At 44.3% G+C, this 25,342-nt stretch overlaps 1 protein-coding gene across 1 annotated transcript in view; it reads right to left on the bottom strand.

The window, feature by feature from the left end:
• Nucleotides 1-25,342, bottom strand: part of LOC101940241 (putative protein ARB2BP) — a 260,593-nt gene that overhangs the window by 219,876 nt on the left and 15,375 nt on the right. Inside the window, exon 2 of the mRNA XM_065588138.1 lies at nt 17,758-17,834. The gene's annotated coding sequence lies outside the window, so the exon portion shown is untranslated. The remainder of the gene's footprint in view (nt 1-17,757; nt 17,835-25,342) is intronic.

Genomic DNA, 25,342 nt, shown 5'->3' with positions numbered 1-25,342 from the left:
ATGTGAAGGTTTGATATTATATCCAGCAGAAGGCAGCTCTATGAATGCACTCACCCACACATTATACATTGAAATCCTGGGATGAAAAGCACTGCACAGTACAAAAAGCACTGTGCATTCTGACAGACTAGTTATGTAACAAACCATACCAATTTTTTTTTTATTAAGAACATGTATTAAGCTTACAAAAGCTTGCCAGACATTACACTTAAGTTGAATTGGACTCAAATGCTGGTAGACTTCAAGGGATCACAGATAAGAGTACATGTTTTATTACTAGATTTTGTGTGATTTTAAGGAAGATTTATAAAAAGTCAGCACAAAACACCTATTAAAGTGATGCATAAACTACTTTATACAAACTACCTAGGGGCAGCGGTGGCTGACCAACTTATACAAGTTTGGATGTTTAAGCAATGAATAATGGCATTTGAGAGCTAATTAAAGCAATGTATTTGCATAACAACCTGACAGGTTTCTGGAATTTGGCTGGCATACACTATGGAACATCTCAACTTCACTAGTGTGCATCTAGCTAAGCTTCAGATGTAAACACTCTCCTTTCATTGGTTGCATACCATCTAAGAGAAGGACAGAAAAGCCAATTGCTGTAGAATTCAGTTTAACATACTGCATTTTACTAATCTCTACATTACTAACCCCTAAAGTTTCTACTTGGTGCACAGGATTTTAACCTGAACCGCACTGAAGACAGATTATATACTTCATAGCTCCTTTCAGCTAAGACCTTGCAACAATTGGCAATAGCACCCCATTTAACCACAGTGTCTCCATTTCTTTAATGTTACACAGCAAGCCAGTAACAGAACTAGGAATTGAATCCAGGTCTTCAAATTCTTTTTTAGAGGATGAAAGCAATAACAAAAGGTAGGAGAGGGAAGCAGTTTTATCCAGACTGGGCAGCATTTTTGGGTTGATTTGAGGAACCAATGAAGGTTCGGGCGGAATCTTCTATATTGTACTTTTCTCAGATGGTTCTCTCTTCCTTATCCCCCAACTCTTTCTTCTCCCTATGTGCCCTAAGGCTTGGCCAACACAGAGGTTTTGTTCTGGCTTAACTATGTTAGTTTAAAAACAAAAACCCCACACCCCTATTATAAATATATTGGTACTATCCCTAGCATGGACACATTTATACCAGCAGGAAGGTGCTGCAAAGCTGCCAAGTTGTCTCACCAGCCCAGGAGAGAGCAATGCCATGCCAGAGACTGTTTCAGGGCACAATTTATTGCATAAACTCATGAAATAATTAAAAACTAAGTTATTCTCCTGACCAAAGTGGATTGCAGTCCCCAGAGGCCTTTCTCCTCTCAGCCTCTCCTAGTCCTTGCTCTAACCCAGGGACTCCTGCAGGGGCCATCCTGCACTTCTCCAGCTCAAACTGAGCTCTCGCTGGCCTTTATTCAGACCAAGTGCTCTTCAGACTATCACCTGACCCTTAACTTCATACCCTCACCTGGGAGGCAACTGATCAGTCACAGGTGGGGCTGGGCCCATCTCCCCTTATAGGGGCCAGTCACTGTCTGACAGGTGCCTTCTACTGTTCTAGTTTATTCCCCTTCCTGTACAGAAATAAGCTATAGTGGAATAAGGCAGTGGTTCTCAACCAGGGGTCTGGGGCCCCCAGGGGTGGTGGTGCCGCGGACAGGTTTCTGGGGTTCTGCCAAGCATGGCTGGTGTTAGACTTGCTAAGGCCCAGAACAGAAAGCCAAAGCCCCGCTGCGCAGGACTGCAGCCCGGGGCCCCAAGCCTCACCACCCGGGGCTGAAGCCAAAGCCTGAGCAACTTAGGTTTGTGGTCTCCCCTGTGTCATGGAGCCCCGGGGAATTGGCTGGCTTGCTACCCCTTAACACCGGTCCTGGCTTTTAGATGCAGAAAAACAGCTGTGGCACAGCAGGGCCCTGGAGTTTTGATAGCATGTTGGGAGGGACCTCAGAAAAAAAAAAAGGTTGAGAACCCCTGATATAAGGTACTCTTATAACAGTATAATTGCGTCCACATGTGGGTTTGGTAGGGCTGGTGGATGTACCAATTTAAATTATACCAATATAATTAAAATGGTACAACTTTTGTGTTTAGACAAGGCCTAGGTCAATCACAGGAGGAATAAATACTCAATATCAAGTACTAAATGCCTTCACTGCAGGAATATACTGTATACCATCTAGAACACTAAAAAACACATGCATGAAACAATACCAATTCTGTGAAAGTGTACAGAAGGAGGTAGTAAGAGTTTTCTTGCATACCCCAAATGACACACACAAGGACCACCAAGTAATCCTCAGTCCTTCTCGTTTCTGTTTGAGAGCCAGAGTGACTGGGCATGAAGTTGCCTATTTATACATTTCTCTCAGTGGCATATCCTGGACAACAGACCTCTGTTACCATAATATTTATTACTTACCATTTTTATAAGTGATCTAAGATCTCCATTTTACACTTAGGGCCTGGTCTACACTACGAATTTAGGTCGAATTTAGCAGCATTAAATCGAATTGAGCCTGGATACGTCCACACGACGAAGCCCTTTTTTCGACTATAAGGGCCCTTTAAACCGATTTCTGTACTCCACCTCCGATGAGGGGATTAGCGCTGAAATCGGCCTTTCCGGGTCAGATTTGGGGTAGTGTGGATGGAATTCGATGTTATTGGCCTCCGGGAGCTATCCCAGAGTGCTTCATTGTGACCGCTCTGGACAGCACTCTCAACTCAGATGCACTGGCCAGGTAGACAGGAAAAGGCCTGCGAAATTTTGAATTTCATTTCCTGTTTGCTCAGCATGGAGAGCACAGGTGACCATGCAGAGCTCATCAGCACAGGTAACCATGATGGAGTCCCAGGATCGCAAAAGAGCTCCAGCATGGACTGAACGGGAGGTACGGGATCTGCTCGCCATATGGGGAGATGAATCAGTGCTAGCTGAACTCCGTTGCAGTAAACGAAATGCCAAAACATTAGAAAAAAATCTCAAAGGGGATGAAGGACAGAGGCCATAACAGGGACGCACAGCAGTGCCACGTGAAAATTAAGGAGCTAAGGCAAGCCTACCACAAAACCAGAGAGGCAAACGGAAGGTCCGGGGCAGAGCCGCAGACATGCCGCTTCTACGGTGAGCTGCATGCCATGCTAGAGGGTGCAAACACCACTACCCCAACCCTGTGCTTTGACTCCATCAATGGAGAATCACGCAACACGGAAGTGGTTTTGGGGGACGAGGAAGATGATAATGAAGACAATGAAGATAGCTCCCAGCAAGGAAGTGGAGAAACCGGTTTCCCCAACAGCCAGGATACGTTTTTCACCCTGGACCTGGAGGCAGTAAACCCTGAACCCACCAAGGAACGCTCCCAGACCCTGAGGGCGCACAAGGGACCTCTGGTGAGTGTACCTTTGTAAATATTACACATGGTTTAAAAGCAAGCGTGTTTAATGATTAATTTGCCCTGGCATTCGCAGCCAGTGCAGCTACTGGAAAAGTCTGTTAACATGTATGGGGATGGAGCGGAAATCCTCCAGGGACATCTCCAGAAAGCTCTCCTTGATGTACTCCCAAAGCCTTTGCAAAAGGTTTCTGGGGAGGGCTGCCTTATTCCATCCGCCATGGTAGGATACTTTACCACGCCAGGCCAGTAGCACGTAGTCTGGAATCATTGCATAACAAAGCATGGCAGCGTATGGTCCCGGTGTTTGCTGGCATGCAGACAACATCCATTCCTTATCTCTCTTTGTTTTCCTCAGGAGAGTGATATCATTCACGGTCACCTGGTTGAAATGGGGTGATTTTATTAAGGGGACATTAAGAGGTGCCCATTCCTGCTCGGCTGAACAGAAATATTCCCCGCTGTTAGCCACGCGGTGTGGGGGAGGGGTGAAGTTATCTCCCAGAGAATTTGGGGGGGGGGGGTAGGTTAGCTGGGTTTGTGCTGAATGTTAACCCGGAAACCGCAGCCCCTCCTTTTACATTGCAAACCCATTTTAAATGGCCAACCCAACTGGTCCTTGGTATGGGAAATGAAGGCGCTGCTGTTTGAAACCATTCCCACATGTTGTGAAGGTTAAAAAAGCCAAAAGACTGTGGCTTATCGTGGCTGCTTGCAAGCCAAAATCTGTTGCCTGGCACTGCGTGAGTGATCTCTCACACCAAACCAGCAGGCCCTCAATACAAGAGGAAAAATGCGACCTTGTAATGAAAGCACATGCGCTGTGTAATGTGAACAGCAAAATTTAACGTGAAAGAGTGTACCCATTGTTCTCTAATATGTGTCTTTTTAACCACCTCTCCCTTTTCCTCCACCAGCTGCAAATGTTTCTGCTTCGCAGAGGCTAGTGAAGATTAGAAGGAGAAAAAGGTGCACTCGGGATGATATGTTCTCTGAGCTCCAGATGTCCTCCCACGCTGACAGAGCACAGCAGAATGCGTGGAGGCAGACAATGTCACTGTGATCGGCGTCGGCCCACCTACCCGCTAGGGGGCGGTGGGGAGCTACGAGGTCACTGGCCGGCCTGGGTCACGCCTCCTTCAGCGGGGAATTAGCGGCGGGGCGGCCGCCAGCCAGAGTCTGTAGCGCGCCCCTCAGGCAGGGGAGCGCCAGCTAAGGTCCCGGCGTGGCTCTGCCGGGTAGGGGAACACAGGCCCACCCTACACCACTGCGCTCCAGCCCAGGGCCCTGACAGTGGCAGAACGAGGGTCCCACCACTGGGTCAGCGGGGTCGTCCCGCTACATAGACTCACCACTGTGCAGCTCTGTCCCTGGGCTACTTCCTACCCGATTGCTCGCCCGAATCCCTCTGGTCCCGTGAGTGCGTCGGGGTAGTCCGCTGCTGGCAGCTCTGGCTCCCCCTCAGGCTCAGGCTCCTCCAGCTCCTCTGGGTACTCGGCTGCTGGCAGCTCCCGCTCCCCCTCCGGCTCCTCCAATTCCTCTGGGTACTCGGCAGCAGGCAATCCTGGCAGCCCCAGTCCGTCCTCCAGGTGAGGTTTCCATGGGTCCAGGGCCTCCCCTGGTGTGGCAGCAGGCTCTGAAGGGAGCAGCCCGCGGTCTGTGTCTGCCTCCCTCCCTGGTGCTGCCATAACTGAGCTAAGGGCCCCGCCCTTTATACTTCCTGTTCCACCCCTCCCCTTCCGGGGGGTGGAGCGAGCTTGGGCTGGCCCCGCCCACTCAGGCTGAGGGAAAGGCACTTTACCCTCAGGTTCGGAGGGAAGCCACCCTGGCTCCCTACAGTCACAGTGCAGAAAAGCACAATATGAACGAGAGGAGAGGTGGCAGGCTGAATCGCGGGCTGAAGAGAGCAAGTGGCGGGCTGAAGAGGATAGGTGGCATCAGATTGCTGACAGAAGGCAAGAGTCGATGCTCCGGCTGCTGGAGCATCAAACTGATATGCTCCAGCATATGGTTGAGCTGCAGGAAAGGCAGCAGGAGCAGAGACCGCCACTACAGCCCCTGTGTAACCAACAGCCCTCCTCCCCAAGTTCTATAGCCTTCTCACCCAGACGCCCAAGAACGCGGGAGGGGGGGCCTCCGGCCACAAAGCCACTCCACCCCAGAGGATTGCCCAAGCAACAGAAGGCTGGCCTTCAATAAGTTTTAAAGTGCAGTGTGTCCTTGTCCTTCCCTCCTTCCCCACCCCACCCGGCGCTTCCCTCCTCCCCCACCACTCCCAGGCTACCTTGTCAGTTATCCCCCTATGGGTGTGATGAATCAATAAAGAATGCATGAATGTGAAGTAACAATGAGTTTATTGCCTCTGCAAGCGGTGATCGAAGGGGGGAGGGACGTGTGGTTAGCTTACAGGGAAGTAGAGTGAGCCGGGGGGATACTCCAGGATAATGTGCATGGTGTTCATAGTGCTCATAATTGCTGCGGTGATCTGAGTGGGCTCCATGATCCCAGTGCTATGGCGTCTGGGCTGAAAAAAGGCGCGAAACTATTGTCTGATGGAGGGAGGGAGGGGGCGACTGATGACATGGCTTACAGGGAATTAAAATCATCAAAGGTAGCTGTGCATCAGGGAGAAACACAAACAAACAACTGTCACACAGAATGGCCCCCCCAAAGATTGAACTCAAAACCCTGGGTTTAGCAGGCCGTTGATTTCATGGAAGGAGGGGGAAGCAAATGAATACAGAACAAATCTGGTTCATCTATCTTTTACATCTTAGGCTGGCAGCAGACGGTGCAGCATGACTGATAGCCATCGGCAACTTCTGGGTGCTTGGCAGAAGATACTGCATTACGATCGCTAGCCATCATCGTCAAGACGGTGCAATAGGACTGCCGGCAGGACTGAGTCTCCAGGAGACAAAACATGTCTGCCCAGGCACCTCTGACCGAACTCACTGAGGAGTATGATGACGACGGATACCAATCGTAATACAGCATCTGCTGCCAAAAGGCAAGGAGCTGCTGCTGTATAGCAATGCAGTCCCATGTCTGCCAGCACCCAGTATGCCGATGACAGCTACCAGTCATACTGCCCGTCTACTGCCAAAAGGCAATTAGCTGCTGCTGTTTAGCAATGCAGTCCCACGTCTGCCGGCACCCAGATGACATATGGTGACGGTGAGCTGAGCTGAGCAGGCTCCAAGCTTGCCGTGGTATGTCGTCTGCACAGGTAACCCAGGAAAAAAGGCCCAAAATGATTGTCTGCCGTTGCTCTCACGGGGGGGGTGGGGGGGGGGTGGGGGGGGGGGGGAACGACGACACACCTGACGACATGTACCCAGAATCCCCACGACACTGTTTTTGCCTCATCAGGCATTGGGATCTCAACCCAGAATTCCAATGGGCGGCGGAGACTGAGGGAACTGTGGGATAGCTACTCACAGTGCAACGCTCTGGAAGTTGACGCTAGCCTCGGTACTGTGGACGCAGTCTGCCGACTTAATGCACTTAGAGCATTTTATGTGGGGACACACAAAATCGACTGTATAAAAACGATTTCTAAAAAACCAGCTTCTATAAATTCGACCTAATTTTGTAGTGTAGACATACCCTTAGGCAAATGGGAATAAAGGTGAAGTGATTTAGCCAAGGTCAAACAGCAACTGTTTCTTGGTAATCTCACAAGTATTATTAGCAGCTCAAAATGATAAGCCTCACCTAGCTATGCTAACTAGCAAGAGTTCATAATGCCTGCACCAATACTGTTGTGGATAAACTGTTCCTGTATTGGCCACCATTATAAGTTTTTTCTCATCCATCCATCTTACTTAGCCTGGAAAGATTGAGACAGCAGGTACACAGTACAAAACTGAAATTCACTATCCACCATATGGCAGCAGCCAGGCCCTTCATTTGAATTAGGTTTTTTTTTTTGTGTCTTCCCACCCGCCCCCCACTGTCATGAAACCTCTGTAAATATTTTAGGCCATCCTTTTCTATTACGATTAGAATTTGCGAAACTCTTGAAGCTGCCAAGTCCCTATTTAGTGAGTCTGATTGTTGCTCTTGCGCAATAATAGTACACCTCTACCCCAATATAATGCGACCCGATATAACGCGGTAAAGCAGTGCTCCGGGGGAGGGGGGGGGGGCTGCACACTCCGGCAGATAAAAGCAAGTTCAATATAACATGGTTTCACCTATAACGCGGTAAGGTTTTTTGGCTCCTGCGGACAGCGTTATATCAGGGCAGAGGTGTATTTGTATATATTTGGAAAGGGCAAATCTGGACATGGAATATTTTGTCTAAACTTACTAAAAAGAATAGTCTAGTTATTTATATTGCACACATCACAGTGGTATCTGAGTGTTATTTAAGAGACAAGCGTTAAACGCAAACAAGCAGAAAGGCTGATCTACATTCCTCCCTTGCATATGCCATTTGGATGCACTGCTTCCTTACCCATCTGCCCCCACAGACACAGAAAGCTACTGCAGAGAGATTTTCTTAATCTCACTCTGAACATGCCACAATTCAGGGTAATTCTGATGCCTTGTGAGGTACATACCCAGTTCCATGCAAAATCTCATTCTCTATCCTGGGCCCCAAATTAAGTTGTCATGGTCATAGTGAGGAAACCCCTGATATACAAATAACTGCAAGTGTCTGTCCCAAGAACCATAGGTGCTGGAACTAGGGGTACTGGGGGTACAGCAGCCCCCCCGGCTTGAAGTGGTTTCCATCATATACAGGATTTACAATTTGGTTCAGTGGCTCTCAGCACCCCCACTATACAAATTGGTCCAGCAGCCCTGCCAAGAACTGGGATAAGATTGAAATCTCTGGCATCAATATTTAATGGCCTAGTTTTTTCCCCCTCTAGGTATGAAGTCATTTTTGTAAATCTAGAATGGCACAATCTGGAATTTAATTCATGTGAAAGTTCTTGAGGTGGTGGCTTTGGTAGAGAGTTGCTATATCTTAATGTTGCCAACTAAAGAGAAAAATTGGATCAAATTTTGTCTGAGTGTTATTTAAAAAATCCTGTCTGCTCTCAATTGGAGCAATTTTTCTTCTAAACCAGAATAGTGCTACCGAAGCCAAACTGCCCTCTGATCCACACACACTACCACTGAAGTCAAAGAAATACAGGAATGATCAGACCCATAGACCCATGGTCCATCTATCTTGTTTGACAGCAACCAGCACCAGATGCTTCAGAGAAAGATGCAACAAACCGCAATTAGGCAGATGTGGGGTCATCTACTCACAGCACATGTAAAAAAGAATTTGGCTCATGTTTAAAAAAAAAAAGTAAAGAGGAAAAACATTTAGATCACTGGTAACTCTGCCTCTTGGGCACCATCACCACGCTGAGAATAAATTATAAGAAAAAGTTTACCTTCATTCCAATTCACAGCTCTGTAAGAGTGAGGTAGGCTGCTCAGTATAAGACCCTACTGCTTTATTTCTCAGGAAAATAAAGTAGAAATGACTAACTAGAAGAAACTTCTACTTATGTCAGACAGTATGTCTGAAAAATAAACATTTTTGTTGTACCGAAGCAGCTTATCACTAATGGCAAATCACTAAAATTACTACATTGCGGTTTTTTTAAAAGGATGCCAGGAACATGCTTGTTTAAGATTATCACATGGCCAATGTCCCCGCATCATTGGTTTTGTTTACGTTATTTGCAAGTGTCAACCAACGTGGTTGTCTTTGGAAACTGCACAAGGGAAAACATCTGCTAGTGTTGCTGTTCCAATAAGAGACTTGTCCAATCCAGTTCAGACGTATAAAAGCAATTTCAGACCAAGCTCATGTCTTTTATATAAGCTTACTGGAGTTATCAAGCCAGTTTTCAATACTGTGAAAATAAAACTAACATCTAAGAAGGTTTCTTTTAGAAAAGAGGTATCACCTGTGCAACAATACCTAAACAAATACTTGTGATATGACAGGTATTCAAGGTTGCTAAGAAACCCAAATGCCTTCTGAAGTTCTTTGGATGCATACAACAAAACTAAACCCATACTACACACCTTAACTCAGGCAGCTAGCATGCTGAGATCACCGCCTATCATGCTGACCAATATCGTCTAAGTGTTTCCTTGTGCTCCCAGTCAGCCGAAACCTACATGTTGTCTCCTGTCTTGGGCCTGATCTACATTGAAAAGTTTTACTGGCATAGCTATCTCAGTAAGGAGTGTGATTTTTACTGGTGTAGCTATGCCATTAAAAGCTCTAGCGTATAGAAGGTATAGCAGTATAACTATGCTTGTTCTGATACGGTTTATGCCGGTTGCTTGTACCAACATAAGAACGTTTATACCAGTATAGGTTCATCCATGTTAGAGGGTTTTGCTGGTATAAGCGGGTCTACACACTAGGAGGGGCCTGCTAGTGGGTGCTGGGCACCCACTATTTTTTTCCTCATGGGTACTCCAGTAGTCAGCACCTATGCTAACAGGTACCTAGATAGGCCACTTATTATTAAGGCAAAAAAGCAGCATAAAGTTCCTTAACACTTTTAGGTTTTTCCTTAATTCAGCCAAGTCTGGTTAACTATGTTTTTTCAGCACAGGCATTTAAACCAAATAACTGAAATATTAGAAGGTGAGCACAGGAAAACAAATGGTGGTAAGGAAGGAAAAAGCATGTAAGATAGAAAGCTCTTTGTTCCTATGTAATAATTCAGGAAAGAGATGTTTAGAAGGAGAAGAATGAGATCTCAGGAAATTTCTGCATCAAAATTGGTGTACTTCTGTATTCTGTTCACACTGTAATGGGCCAAGAAGTGCACAAGGAAAATGTTATAACTTTCTGTAATTATTCCCAAGTGTCACTTATAAGATTAAGGCATTATGGTGCACAAACCAATTGGGAATCTAAAAATTAAAAACACAAGGTAACACTGGCAGATAACAGAAGATGTTAATGTCTTCGTGGTAAGGCCTAAGGGAATATTGGGCTTCCATTGGAACAAAGAAAATCTTAAGGAAAAAAAACAGAAAAGAAAAAAAGTTAAAACAGCTGAATGAGTATTGTGAAGAAAAATTTAAGCTAGTCCCAAATCTCTCCGAATAGGATTTAAGTACTCTTAGCTTCTTAATGCATTAAATGCCACTTTGATAATCAGATTCAGAATATGTCCTTTAAGCCAGTGGTTTTCAAACATTTTTTCCCTCCATAGACCACTTGAAAATTGCTGAGGGTCTCAGCAGACCACTTAATGATCTTTCCAAATGTTTTTGTACCATTAGCTAACTATTGTAAAGCATTTTGGATAAAAAGTGCTATACTAAAAAATAATAAACTTTTTTTGTTCTACAAATAAAAGCACACATCTCATATTTTAATATCAGTAGTCTTACCTTTCTAATGTGATGGATGTGCCCTCTCTCCCCTGCTGCGGCAGCCCCCAAGCTCAGGCTGGAAAGAAAGGGGGTGGTCTCTCCCTCCCTCCACCGCCACAGCAGCCCCTGAGCTGGGGCTGGGAAGGAGGAGGGTCTCGCCCCAGCAGCCGCAGCCCTGGAGCTGGGGAAAGTCGCCTGTTTCTCTGGCCACCGCAGCCCTGCATGTCCCAAATTCCCCCCACCCCTTCTTCTTACCCCACTGCCCCCTCCCACCTACTCCCTATTCCCCCCAAGGCCACCACCTCACCTTACATGTGAGGCTTCTCCAGGGTCCATGCACCTAATTAGTGGAGCCATGCCTGCGCGGCTCCACTAATTAGGTGGGTGGCCCTTCATTCTCTTGTGTGTGGCTGCCGAGGCGCACACCTTAGAGGGAACTATCCGTGGACCACCTGAATAGAGCTCACTGACCACAGTTTGAGAACCTCTGGTTTAAGACATATACATAGCTATGGACATTAAAATTTCACAGCTGCATTGTTCTGTATTCTTTAAAAAAATTATTCTTGTATTGCCTAAAGTTCCAAATCAGGTCCCAGGTCCCACGCAGTAGGCACTGTACAAAAATAGTAACGGGGAGACTGTAAACACTTCTAGTTACGCTCTGCCCTGAACAGACAGATAGAAGGCGGGGGAAAGCTGTAACATATGCAGAGTCATCCTGACAATGAATGGGTAGCAGGTTAATTCTTTGTGGCGAGAATGGGTTAATAAGAGCATGGGAACGGCAAAAGAAAGGCCAATACTTGAGGGATGTGACTGAGTTATATGCAATTCGATGTTGTACTTTGTCCCTTTTAATATATATATATATATATATATATATATATATATATATATATATAGGCCAGTGTTGATATAGTGCCCTTTTTTATATAAAATATAGACTCTGTCTATGCACAATTTATGAATTCTGTTTGAGATTATGAACTCAAATAGCTAAGCAGCAGTTCTGCAGAAAAGGACCTGGGGATTACAGTGGACGAGAAGCTGGATATGAGTCAGCAGTGTGCCCTTCTTGCCAAGAAGGCTAACAGCATATTGGCCTGCATTAGTAGAAGCATTGCCAGCAGATCGAGGGAAGTGATTATTCCCCTCTATTCGGCACTGGTGAGGCCACATCTGGAGTATTGTGTCCAGTTTTGGGCCCCCCGCTACAGAAAGGATGTGGACAAATTAGAGAGAGTCCAGCGGAGGGCAATGAAAATGATCAGGGGGCTGGGGCACATGACTTACAAGGAGAGGCTGAGGGAACTGGGCTTGTTTAGTCTGCAGAAGAGAAAAGAGTAAGGGGGGATTTGATAGCAGCCTTCAACTACCTAAAAATGGGTTCCAAAGAGGATGGAGTTCTTTGTATGCTTAAACCAGTGTGATTATCTGGACTGCAAGTCTGGGTTGTGTAAACATTCTATCAAGACTCGCCGACATTTGAATACATCTATCTGGATACGCTAAAGGTGGTGGTCAAGCCAAGAAAACTGGTTCTGCTTAAGTGGGCTGGTAACTAAGCAAGGGACCACCTGGATGGGACTTTGGTTATCTGACAAGGTTGATTATAGTGTGGGTGGGGGCAAAGGAGACTTGAAGTTACAAAAGAAAAGGTCTCTCACTGGCCATTTGTGGGGTGGGGAGGTATGAGGACAACAACCACAACAGAAAGAAACCGGCTGCAGGACACAGACACACTACGCTATGATTTGGAGGAGAAGCAATGGGATGGGAGGGGAATCCTGGACTCCCTACAGTGCTCTGGCCAGATCCCAAAGAATCTTCAAATGAGGAGAGGAAGCTGATGCGGGGAATGGTGTATAGGTGTTTTATTGTTTCTGTCTAAATTTGTATATCCCTTGTGCTGTCTAAGATAAAGACAAGTTTTGTTAGGAAACTTCCAAAGCTGGTGTCTGTTTGCTTTATCTACCACATGTCCCTGGAGAGGTAAACGATAACCCAGAGTCCCCACAAGGTTCGAGCTTTGGGAAGGGATGTGCTTAAGGAGTTGGGGTAGGGTGGGGGTGTCCCAGTTCCATGAAGTGGTGACAAACAGAATCTATACCCAAAAAGTATGCCAAAGACAGACAGTGGTGGAGCCTACCCATACTAAGGGAAGCTTAAGAATACACAACTACAGCATGGTGAGACCCAAACACAACAGCCTTGTGAGTGTCCAGAAGGGGAGCTCCACGAGCGCCGTGACAATAATATTAGAAGGTTAGCGATTTTTAGATTGAAGGTGGGATTTGAACAAAATGTCTGGCCTTTATAGTGAGCGCCTACAGAGAAACATGCAAGTTTAACTGTATCAGTTGCTATTGACCATTCACTGCACACACCCTTCTTAGCATTGGTAGAAAGGTTCTGTTCTGTGTCAGTTTTGAACCCAAACTGTTTTCATCTGGCATAGGAACAAATCTTGAATGCATGGAGGGCAGAGAATGATACTTCCCTGCCATTTCTGGGTAAGTGGATAAAACTGTTTATCTGCCTTCAGATATTTCAGGTTCAACTGCAAAGGCAGCTAACAAATGAATCATGCATGGATTTGGCAAAGAGGTTTTTGGCTTCTTATTTTTACCCCCTCACACCATGGAACCTGGGGAATTGCTTCTTTGGAAGTCTTACGCATAGAGAGGGTTTTATTTCCCGCCCACACGGTCACTTTCTTTCCTACCTAAGTGTTCTGTTAGCACACTATCTGACACTTTGAAGGGATTTAAAAGAAAAAACAATGGTTAATTTTACTCATGATGGTTTGTCTTATTTTATAGCAATGAAAGTTAACTACAACTCCTGTAGATCCCTTTCCTTTTTTTACTGCTCAGAACATTTGCATGGAAAAAGCATCTTTATTATTTAATATCTGAGCTGCTCTTGCTACTTAACCGCCATCTGTCTGCGATCTCACAGCTAGGCTTTCTAGAAGTGATTAGGATTTCCTGAAAAACACGAAGTGAGGATTCAGGAATAGTAGTTCAAGGACGAAATCTGTTCTGATACTGGATGCCCTAGCAGTTTTGATATTTTGCTTTTGGCTGATATGAATGGGAACTGCATGTATGTATATATGCAAGAGCAGGACTGTCCCTTAAGTGCAGCTGTAGTCCAAAAATCAAGCCACCAGTATCCATATTTTTATAGATTACAAAGGCACATTAAACAATCCATGTAACCAAAAGTCTGGTTCACAAAAAGCAAGTGAGTGCATGTAACTGTGATGGCCACCATCTTGGCCTATATAGTTGTGGAATGAACTGGAGACCTCCAGAGCTACTAATGTGATCTGCTACAACTTGAGCTAACGCCAAGGCTGCATAGCTGGGGCTGTAACAGACTTGTATTCTTCACTTAACTAAGCACAGAAGGAGACTTATAAACATACTTGACAGTGGGTTACATAACTGCACAAATTTGCATGTGCAAAACTCATTAATTAATGCTAATTGTGACTGAACAGGCCACGTGCCTATACTCAGCTAACATAATCCATTACGCACAAGTTTCCACAAAGCTACGTACATTACCTTCAAAAACCTGTGTGCCTAGGTCTTATGTTTAGTAAGCTGACAAAAAAACAAATTTCCTATTACTCTTTGCCAGTACAGTTACTCCTTCCCTGGAGACTCCTCCTTGATTCAATGGAAAGGCTTGTGTGCTCCAGTGACCCTGTGAGCTATGCCAGTGGGAGATTAAACTTCAGCTTGGGTGGCCCTACCAGAACAGATCAAGTGATAGGGACCAGACAAAAAGCAGTGTAATGATCCTCCAAATTGGGGGTTGAGTGATAGGCCAACAACCTATCCTTGTAACAGAGTTACATAAACACAACAAGGTAGCCATTCTGGCAAACAACATGATAGGCAAGCATGGCAAAGCCTTGTTCATTCCCTAAGTGACATCTGTCAGCACAGGATGGATTCAGAATCAGAATACAGTTACTGGAGATTGATTTTATTCTAGCATTTGATTAATAATAAAAACCCTGTCAGATAAGTTTCAGTTGCCGAATTGTTATTAACAGTCACTGCACATGAGCTAGAAAGAACACAGCTTGATTTTCAAGGTTCTAGGCTGTAGTATTTAGAGGCTGGCTTAAAAAAAACACCCTTGTAAACTGATCTAGTTTATTACAAAAGCCATTAGGTAGGGGAATGCAATCAATTCCAGGGCATCACTAAGTATTTTAACAAAAATCCCTCACATTTCATATAGCAACTTAATGATAAAAGAGGAAAGAAATATCAGAATGTTTTCCAAAGATTCACAGAAAGTGGCAGCTCTGACTAACAAGTCAGGCACTTGTATTTCCCTAATGCACAGGATCACCACCACAAGAAATGGACTGTTTCATTCTGTTGCCATTTCACTGTATCCATTTACTCCTGAGACCACATCAGTCAGGAAATGCACTACTCTATAAACTTTCAGAAGCAGAAACTGGAGAGTACAGGGGCTTGGGGTTGCAATATGGAGCACCACCTACCCAGATTAATAGCAACCAGGTTCTCAGACTGGCTGTTTAGTCCCTGGACTGAGCCCCCATAATTCAGACCTAAGCAGACAATGATCTACTTCAGAAACTGCCAACACAATTTGCACCTTCTGAAACTCTTTCACAGTGGCCAAGGAAAGTATGGTAATGGAAACAGAGGTGGTAGTTTTAGAAGTGAAAAAATAGTTGTTAAGACTGTGGTCATTAGCTGGGCAATGCAAGTACATTTGCATTGCCATTGCTCTATTTTGTAGCTAATGGAATTCAGTTTTCAGAGCTGTTACTCCAACCCTTTCGCCAGTATTTGATCTAAAAATTTTAATAAGGATTCGTTCAGTAATGGAGCCGTTGTCCTCAAAAATCAGGCCAAGATGATGAAACAACACGGGAAGAGAATCTGAAGTATTCTATTGTTCTGACAACGGTATTAGTTTAGTACATTCAGGTCCAATATTCTGTACTTGTAACTTGCTTATCTGCCTTCATGCTTTATCTAATTCTAGATGTCCATTGAAAAGTAATATCGGAGGCCTTGGCTACACTTACCGGCAAGTTCGACGGCTGGAAATCGAACTTCTGGGTTCGACTTATCGCGTCTAGTCTGGACGCGATAAGTCGAACCCGGAAGTGCTCGCCGTCGACTGCGGTACTCCAGCTCGCCGAGAGGAGTACCGCGGAGTCGACGGGGGAGCCTGCCTGCCGAGTGTGGACCAAGGTAAGTTTGAACTAATTCGAAATAAGGTACTTCGAACTTCAGCTACGTTATTCACGTAGCTGAAGTTGCGTACCTTAGTTCGAATTAGGGGGGGTAGTGTAGACCAAGCCGGAGTTGAATTAATTGTATAGTTATCCAGAAGAGTAAAATTATGTCTCAGGAAATTAAAAATAAATTTCCGCTCTCAGTGTGACTGCTTGCTTGCTTACTAAAGAGTCTTACTGAAACCACATTGGGAGTGCAAGATGACACAGAGATCAAGAGTTCCTCTGCTATGAGAGATAGCAGTTTTAAAACTGCTATGTGAGCTACAATAAAAACTTGGTATTAGAAAGCAAACTGGGGCATCAAGGTTCAATTCTAAGCTATCAACATGGTTGGAAGAGTTATTCTTTTATATCAATAAGTTTCCATAAAGTTTCTTTGGCATCCAAAAAAAAAAAAAAGGCTCAGCATTGTATATGTTGACAACATTTATACACACAGCCTGGTTTGATATCTATGCAGTTTGCACAAACAAGGACTTGTGCACCCCAAACGGTAGGTGGAAATATAGATGTCAGACTGAAGCCACTTAAACAGAGCGATTCCAAGAACACGTTAAACCAGCAAAATGAAGAGCCTCCCAAAATTTCAAATGTTCATGTTCTTCAATACCTTTATACTGAACAGCACCTATAAAGAAAGTATGCCTGAGACCCCAGCTCTCCTTCTGAGTTACAGGGAGACAGGATCCTTTGAAGTGCGCAAGCAAATGGTACCCCTTTCTCTTTATCAGGGCCGGCTCTAACTTTTTTGCTGCCCCAAGCAGCAAAAAAAAAGCGCCGCCCCGCCGAGCCCCCCCCTGCCAAACCCCCCCAAGTGCCGCGCCGCCGGAGCCCCCCCCAGCGCCGCGCCCCGCACCGCCCCCCCGCCGGAACCCCCCCCCCCGAGCGCCGCGCCCCGCGCTGCCCCCCCACCGCACGCCACGCCGCCGGAACGCCCCCCCCCGGCGGAATGCCGCGCCGCGCTGCCCCCAGCCACCCCAAGATTGGCCGCCCCTTACCAGGTGCCGCCCCAAGCATGTGCTTGGTTGCCTGGTGCCTGGAGCCGGCCCTGCTCTTTATAGCAGGAGGGGCATGAGTGTGTGAGCATGTCTGAGCAAAAGAGAGACAGACAGACAGGTCATTCCTGAAGAGGACTGAGACTCGGAAACTCAAGCGAGGACGCAGCGTGTGAAGTAAAGGGGGAGGTTGGGGGAGGGGGGAAGAAGAGGCGGGTCCAGGGTGGGGGTTTGGGGGAAGGGGTGGAGTGGATGGGCCAAGGTTTGAGCCCCCTGCCCCTGGCAAAGTCAGTGCCTGTGCTTGCAAGAACAGCAAGAGGAGCAGCCAGAAAATCCATCCTCTTCCACTCTCTGACTCCACCACCTCAACCAAGCTTCATACTCAGCAGTGATGATTGTAGTATTAAATTGCTTGTTTAAAATTGTTTAAAATGTATATAATGCCTTTTGTCTGGCAAAAAAAAAAATTCCCTGGAACTTAACCCCTGCCCCATTTACATTAATTCTTATGGGGAAATTGGATTCGCTTAACATCGTTTCACTTGAGGAGTTACTGTATTTACTTTGGGTATTCTACTGTTATGTGTAATGCTATTTACATGTAGTAATAGAATGTTTCCTACACACTTTGTAGATTTTTTAAAGGCTTTATCAGCTCATAAAGAACATTGATAACAAACATGCCAGTTACCTTTCTGGATAGATTGTCAGGGACCATTTATTCTTCTTTGTTTGAACTTGGTCACATCGGTCATTAGAAGTCTGCATCTGAAAAAAACAAAGATCCAAAATTTTAGCCATAAGACAGTTATTACAATGTTACTGTCTACAATGTACATCTGTGCACATATAAAATAAAGATTCTCACAAGTTTATTGATTGTCTCTTAGCCTCAATATTTTTAATCTATATAATAAGATTCCAGGATTTTCACTCTCCTGTCACTCTGAAGCCTATAATGTCTGTTGGATCAACGTAAAGTGATAGAAACAGCTGAAAGCATGGTTGAGGGATCTTTTTGTTTGGAATATCACCCATATCTCTGGGATGCATAGTCTGTTGCTACCCAATTTTGAACTTCTCCACCATTTTTGGCTTTAAAACACACACACAACTTCATGAATCACACCCATGCTAGTAGCCGTTTATAATACCCATTTAAAGAGATTGTGTTAACTCAACCTGAGCAGCAGCTGATCTCTTTATCGTGCATCACCTTCCAATTAGAAATGTGACAAAACCTAGAACTCCTATCTACCAAAAGCTTTTGATTCTATGAATTCTGGTAGGTTGGACAAAATGGAACCTGCATATATACAATTCTTGCTCTTGCAAAGCCTAACCCTGCCCATGTCGGCCCATTTCTAATCCAACAGCTACCAAGAACATATTTGGAAGAGCTTCAAGACTGTATAACTACTGGCTACTCCAAACTTGAAAGCTTCCATTGAACCCCCAACCCATATACATAATAGTTATCATATGTTAGATATTGGTAAATTAACTCCCAAATTAAATAAAAGATCCATCCGGTGCAACCTCTCAAGTGCAACTGCGAAGATCTACAGTTCGGAATTGAAATCTTGCCAAGTTTGTATTGTTTGGTTTTTATGTAAAAATCAGTTGAAACATGAGTTTTGAATGAGATCTACTTTGAGTTTCTGCATTTGTTCAAACTGCAAAGTAGAGCCACGTTTTAGAGCGTGTATGTGGGGGTGTCTTATACTGGCAACTTTCTTTCATTAAACAGTTCCACTTCTGGGGTAGAAATTTGAATTGTGTCAGGGAAATAATCAAAGATGACACAGTCCTTTCCCAGAACACTTAAGTCTCAATAGGACTGAGTAATCCTTTTGAGCACCATGCAATCCATATGTAATAGGATTGGTTATTTTATTAGTTTTCTCATAAAGATTGTGATGTGCAAGTAAGGAATTCTGTCTTGGATACTGTTGGGAGCAAAGGCATATTTAGGCCTGACAGAAGCCTGCTGTGAATTTTAAGAGTCTGTTTTGATAATTTTAACAGCATAAGCAGAACTGTGCACGTGTAAGAAACTGCAGAGTAATCATGTTTGATTAGATTTAAAATGCACTCTTCCCCGGACGGGGGCAGATGTTGGGGAACTGTTCAGGGGAAGGAGGGGGATTGACATTTATAGACCCTCTGGAGTGTCTGAAGAAGCTAGGAGGCCTTCCTTCCCACCCCCGCTGTCACCATGTAAAAGGGTTTAGGTTAAAGAAGAGTGCAGACAATTTTAAAAATCCTTTTCTTGTGTGTTATGCTTTGTTCTTGCAGTTAAGATTAATACTATATTTTGGTTTGAGTAGGCTGTTTGGTCATTGCAGGGGTGCTGGAACTGGGTGCGGAGGGACTGGATGGAGTGGGGCAGAGGAGCCATGCCCAGCACTTTTTAACATGAGCATAGTAGCCTCGGGCAGGTGCAGCAGAGGCTGCGCTTCTTCGTGGTGGGGGAGCTGACAAGGTGATCAGCTTTCCTGATGTGAAGCGCAGCCCCTGCTAGCAGTGCCAGCTTCTTCCCGGTGGGGGGCTGAGGTGGGCCTCAGCCCCCACTCGCCAGGGACCCTGCCCCTGCTCCTCCTCTCCTCCCCTCCTGCCACCCGAGGCCCTGTCCCTGGCCAGGACCGAAGCCAAAGCCGGGCTATGGTAAGAGCCACCCAAGGAGCACAGGCTTCTGTGAGGAGCCCCGAACCCTCCACCTGGTGCACCCCAGGGGGTGGGGACATGGGCTGGGGGCTGTTCTTAGGCCCCCAGGACCTCTACCCAGGGCAGGTGGAGGCTCCAGGGCTCCCCACAGCAACCCGGGCTCCCTGGGTGGATCTTACCACTGCCTGGCTCAGTCTTCCGGCCTGGTCAGGGGGTAGGGCTTTGGGGGCGGGGGGAAGAGTAGAAGCAGGGGGCAGGCCCACAGTCCCAGTGCCAGTAACCCCTCCACCCCCCACTTCTACACAGGTTCTGGAGCTCCTGGGTCACTATATTAATTTCTGGTCACTAGCTCCCAAAAGGATGAATGGCAGGTACCTGAACCCAGTTGGATCGGTTGGGGTAAGCATGGTTGATCCACAGTATCCTGGGACTGGCTAAGAGTGTGGAAATCATATGATTCCACTCTGAGAAAGGTGAAGGCATGAGGTCAAACACCTGAGGGGGTACACTCAGAGAGAAGGGGTCAGAAGTGCAGCTAGCTCTGCAACCATGACAAAAATAATGATGAGGTAATATCTTTTATTGAAGAGACAAGCTTCAGAGCTTACACTGAGCTCTTCTTCAGATCTGGGAAACTAACTCAAAGTGTCACAAGATTTGAACAGATTGTTTAGCATAAGTAGCTACCACATATTTCAAGGGACTATTCAAGGTGAAGTGGCCCATTAACATTTCTCCAGTCATAGGGAGGAAAGGAAGGAGGGGGAACGCATCTGTGGGGGGTTGTTAGAGGGCTACAGATGATTTTTAGTGTCTAGCAATTTTCTTACCAACAGAATTTGGTCCAATAAAAAAATATTACCTCACCCACCTAGTCTCTCTAATATCCTGGGACCGACACGGCTACACCACCACTGCATACAAAAGTAATGGTGAAAGTTTGTGGCATGTATTTGCAGCTACCGTAAATTAGCTGTATAGTTAACTGCCTCATCCCCTCAATTGCACTCTAGAAAAAGATTGTTCTGCAAGTTGAAAAAAAAAAATAAAGCTCAAAACATGATGGATGACTAAAGCAGACTGTACTCCCATGCATACAAAAGTTACAAGAAGACAATATTATTTGAGAAATATTTGACCGTGTAATTGAAGGCCATTGTAATAAGTCTACTCCCTTGCAGATGTACGTTTGTGTGCAATTCAACTTAATCATTTGCTGACTTTTTTCCATAACCATATACGGTCACCTTTTAAAAGCACAAGCAAGCATAGGCTCATAGGCCCAAACAGGGATCTATTATTAGTCTAGAAAATTAAACCTGCACTTGATACTGCATTCCATGTATACTCAAAAGTTTCACGGGTTTCAAATAAAGTTTTGAATGTTCAAGTATGCAGGATTTGGTCTCTACAAATTCTTGAGAATACTATACAGCATTCTATACAGTGAATGTTTAGTCTTCAAGAATGATCTTATCTGCTATTATCATCATCATCCGAATGGCTTTCAAAGAAAGCTGTAAAGTTTTACCATTGTGTAAGCTTTACTGGTTTAATCATTCACAGCCACACAGGAAAAAGAATTAGAATAATTCTAATAATCTATGTTCCTATTTGCATAGTACCCAGGTACAGAAGTCTCTTATACAGAACATAATTTAATGGGAGGCAAAAAGTGGAAGAACAGCAACATAACTGCATAAATTCCAGAATCTACAAAGATATCCCTGATAGTTCAATAAATCCAACATATTTTGCACCCCAAAAATATTGCCATAACTGCAAACTTTCACTAGTTTGCATTTGTTTTTGTTTTGCCTGACATTTAGTATTAAGTAGTACAACTAAACAGCGGGGGAAAAATCCTCTCACAATGTGCTGCTTTTGTTTAGTATCATACCAGCTGGGATGCTCATTTACTGATTTTGTCCACGATAATGACATTTACTGTAAGATAGTTTTCCAAATAGTATTGTGATGGCCAATTTTTTCTCTCTTATTTATAAAAGTCTTATAGTCCAATTTTATATAAGCTGTTGATTGCTAAACCATTTTGGGATACAGACAAGGGGAATTTGTCAACTGACTGCAAGGCATTTAGTTCAGCTTTCGTTTCCTTATAAACTAATTATGTATCATTGTGCAGAATTACAGATCTAGGTACTACAGAGTTCACCACTCGACCAATGTGCAATTATCCATTAGAAATATTACAATTATTCTGTTAAACATTTATTTAGGGCGAGGATTCCATGCTTGGTAGACCCAAAATATTTCTCATGTCTTTTCCTCAACTATTTGCAAATTACATGCCAGGGTTCGGTGCACTCATCTCATAATAGCTTTGGTTCATTTTTGTACTTAAGTCTAGTATTTACCAAAAGAAAATTTGGAGGTTTAGTCAGAGGGCATCAGACTGGCATCCTGTAATTGATCTGGGACTTCCATACATGCACATACCAACACAGTCTGTTAAATTTCAAATAAGCAGATTGCAGAATAGTACTAAAATCCTTCAGTTCCATGACCAGACTTCTGCTATTGGAGCTAAAGTACAATATTTATTAGTTATAAATCTGTATGTCAGTCACTAGTGGGAGAGCTAAACTTTTGAGCAAATCTGATTCAGTCTTGTAGAAGGCTGTGGTATGTATAAACACAAGGATTAAAAAAAAAAAAAAAAAAAAAAGACAACAGTGAACACCAGAACGCTGCTACAATAGAATCCAACAGAATCGCAACTCACGCAAAACAAAATTTTAATTATAAGCAGATTAGCCAACTAAAAACAATCCTTTTCTTGAATTTTCAGCTCAGATCACTAAATAACTTTGGTATTTCCTTTTTGGTTGGAAACATACAAACTGAGAAACCACTAATTGCATACAAACAAATATCTTGAGCAACTTAGAAGTGCTTCAACAAGTTTCAGTGGCAATCAGTTATTTTTAATAACGTGACCAGTTCTATATGGAACAATCATTCTCCTTGGGCAACTAGAACATCCTCAGACATGAACCTCTCCCTTCTTGACTTGTGCTGACCATTTGTCTCCACTCTATTTCTAGTATCATTAACACAGTCTCTCCTACTCATATTTACCTTTTGCATTATCATTTCTGCAACAGAGCCTGTACATGCCACTGCCTTGACTCAATCTTTGCTGTAATTTATGGCTTAATTTCCTTTCATCTAGGTAACTGCAATTCTTTATGATTCCTCAAAGCCACTACATTCCAGACTTTGAGGTGCAGAATGCATCTGCCACCTTACCGCTCACAGGTAAGAGAGTTGAAGCACACCACCTGAATTCTGGTAACTGCACTGGCTCCCCAATCCTTTCAGATCCCATTCCAAATTGCCTTGTTAAAACCCTTTGTGGATTTATTCTTGCCTACCTCAGACCTTGTGTGCACCCCTCTACAATCTTTCCATTCCCTAATAGTGCCTGCCATCTGCGACAGCTTTCCTGTATTCTTCTGCCTCACAGCTCTGTGTCTGCGCATTACATTTCCTACCATTTTTGCTTACTTCACTGAAGGACTGGACCTGATACTTCATAGGCTGGAACCCTGTCACTCTTGTGCATCTGCTCTTACCTTGAGGCCTGCATTAGTGAGAACACATAATGCACCTTTCAGTGTTACCAGGGCTACACACGGTGTCCCCAGGAGGCATTCTGTCCATCGCTCCCCTATGCAGGAACAATGCCTCCAGTCATTGCTACCTGAGTGTGTCACCTCCACACCCCAGTTGAAGCTGTCATAACCAGGCCCCCAAATGTTATGTTTAATTATTTACACTACTACAGCCACCAAGAACCCACTGCTTTGTGTAGAAGCCACGTGTTGGATAGTCTCTTAATAAAACTTTACGTGCTACAGAGTTCCCTATTCTCTACTTCCCAGCCAGGAGTCCTTTTTCTGCCAGTTCTCTCCCTTTCCACCTACCTGCCATTAATCTCCTTTCCAGAAGACACAATTCCCAGTCCATAAATATACGTTCCATATATAAAGATGACAACACTTGATTTGAGTGGGATATATCAGGATTTTCCAGTAGTGTTTGGCAACTACAATAAAGGCTGCTTGCAGGCAGGATTAAGTTGTCCTCACTGGCTGTTCTGCTGTTTCCAATTTTGGTGCCTGACCTCTTTAGAAAAGGCATACGTTGAATGCAATAGGTACTGAGGAACAATGGTTAAATCAAGAGATTAATTAATGCACTGGCATGATTTTTACATAAATGTTTCAAGATGCATTAGCTTGTTTGCTTGAATTTGCAGGGAGCTGTTTTTCAGATTACTTTCAACTCACTTGAGTTTCTGACTGAAATCTACCGGTGCTCTGACAAGTGTAAAGAATGTTTTTAAAAACTGTCTGATTTGTTGTTTTGTTACCATCTAAGCATTTGCAATTCTGGTGACATACAAAGCAGTACAACATATTGGCTCATGTGTACAGTCCTGGCCCCCTATTTCATTAAAAAATTAGGGAAATACAATTTTCAAGCCACCTTTTTCCTCATAGCCACTGCTTTTGTTTCGCCTTGATATTCTTGAAGTAAAAAACAATACACTCTTGATACACCCAACAACACTCTAAATGACTATGTTAGAGCAGCTAAGGAAAACAGTATGAAAACACAATCTAATGAAGATTGGAGTCAATGTTGTTCTTTTTTCTTTGTATTAAGATCTCACTCTAAGGTCAAATGAAAAGCCCAATTTTGGATAAATATCCAAGAGTACAGATGCTTTCCTGAACCTTATCTGAATTAGCCAAGTCTCCTGAGTCTGTAAGACTGGGCTGGAAGTTAGAGAACAGGTTTTTCTGAGAGATCCAATACTACCAGCTTTCAGATATCTCAGAAACTGGAGAGTTTTTTGGAATCGCAACTTCTTCCCAGCTTGGAGCAGCCTCTTATGCTTCAGTCATCGCTAAACAGGTTAATTGTGATCAGATGCTTAACACAATTAAATATTAACAACAAGGGGGAAGGAATGCAAGCCAAAATAGGGAAAGAACAAGGTTAAAGAATAGTTAGATAAGATAGATTAGGGTGACCAGACAGCAAATGTGAAAAATCAGGACGGGGGGGAGAAGGGGAGTAATAGGATCCTATATAAGAAAAAGACGCAAAAATCGGGACTGTCCCTGTGAAATCGGGACATCTGGTCACCCTAAATTAGATGCATTCAAGTAGGTGCAGCCTGATAGCATTCACCCGAAGGCACTTAAGGAACAAGCTGAAGCAATCTCAGAACCATTAGCAATTATCTTTGAGAACTCATGGAAGGTGAGCGAGGTCCCAGAGAACAGGAGGAGAACAAAAATAGACCTATCTTTAAAAAAGGGAACAAAAAGGGGGAATGGTAAACGAGTCATCCTAACTTCAATACCTAGGAAGGTACTGGAATCTATTAGTGAGCATCAAGAGGAGAACAGGGTGCTAAGTAAGAGTCAACATGGATTTGTCAAGAACAAATCATGCCAAATCAACCTAATTCCCTTCTCTGATAGAGTTACTGGCATAGTGGATGGGGGTATGGGTCAGCAGTAGGCATGATATATCTTGATTTTAATAAGGCCCACATGTCATTTCATAAG

The sequence above is a fragment of the Chrysemys picta genome, chromosome 1 (genome assembly GCF_011386835.1).
Source record: "Chrysemys picta bellii isolate R12L10 chromosome 1, ASM1138683v2, whole genome shotgun sequence".
Lineage (NCBI taxonomy): Eukaryota > Metazoa > Chordata > Testudines > Emydidae > Chrysemys > Chrysemys picta.
This window is presented reverse-complemented; position numbering and strand designations above follow the sequence as displayed.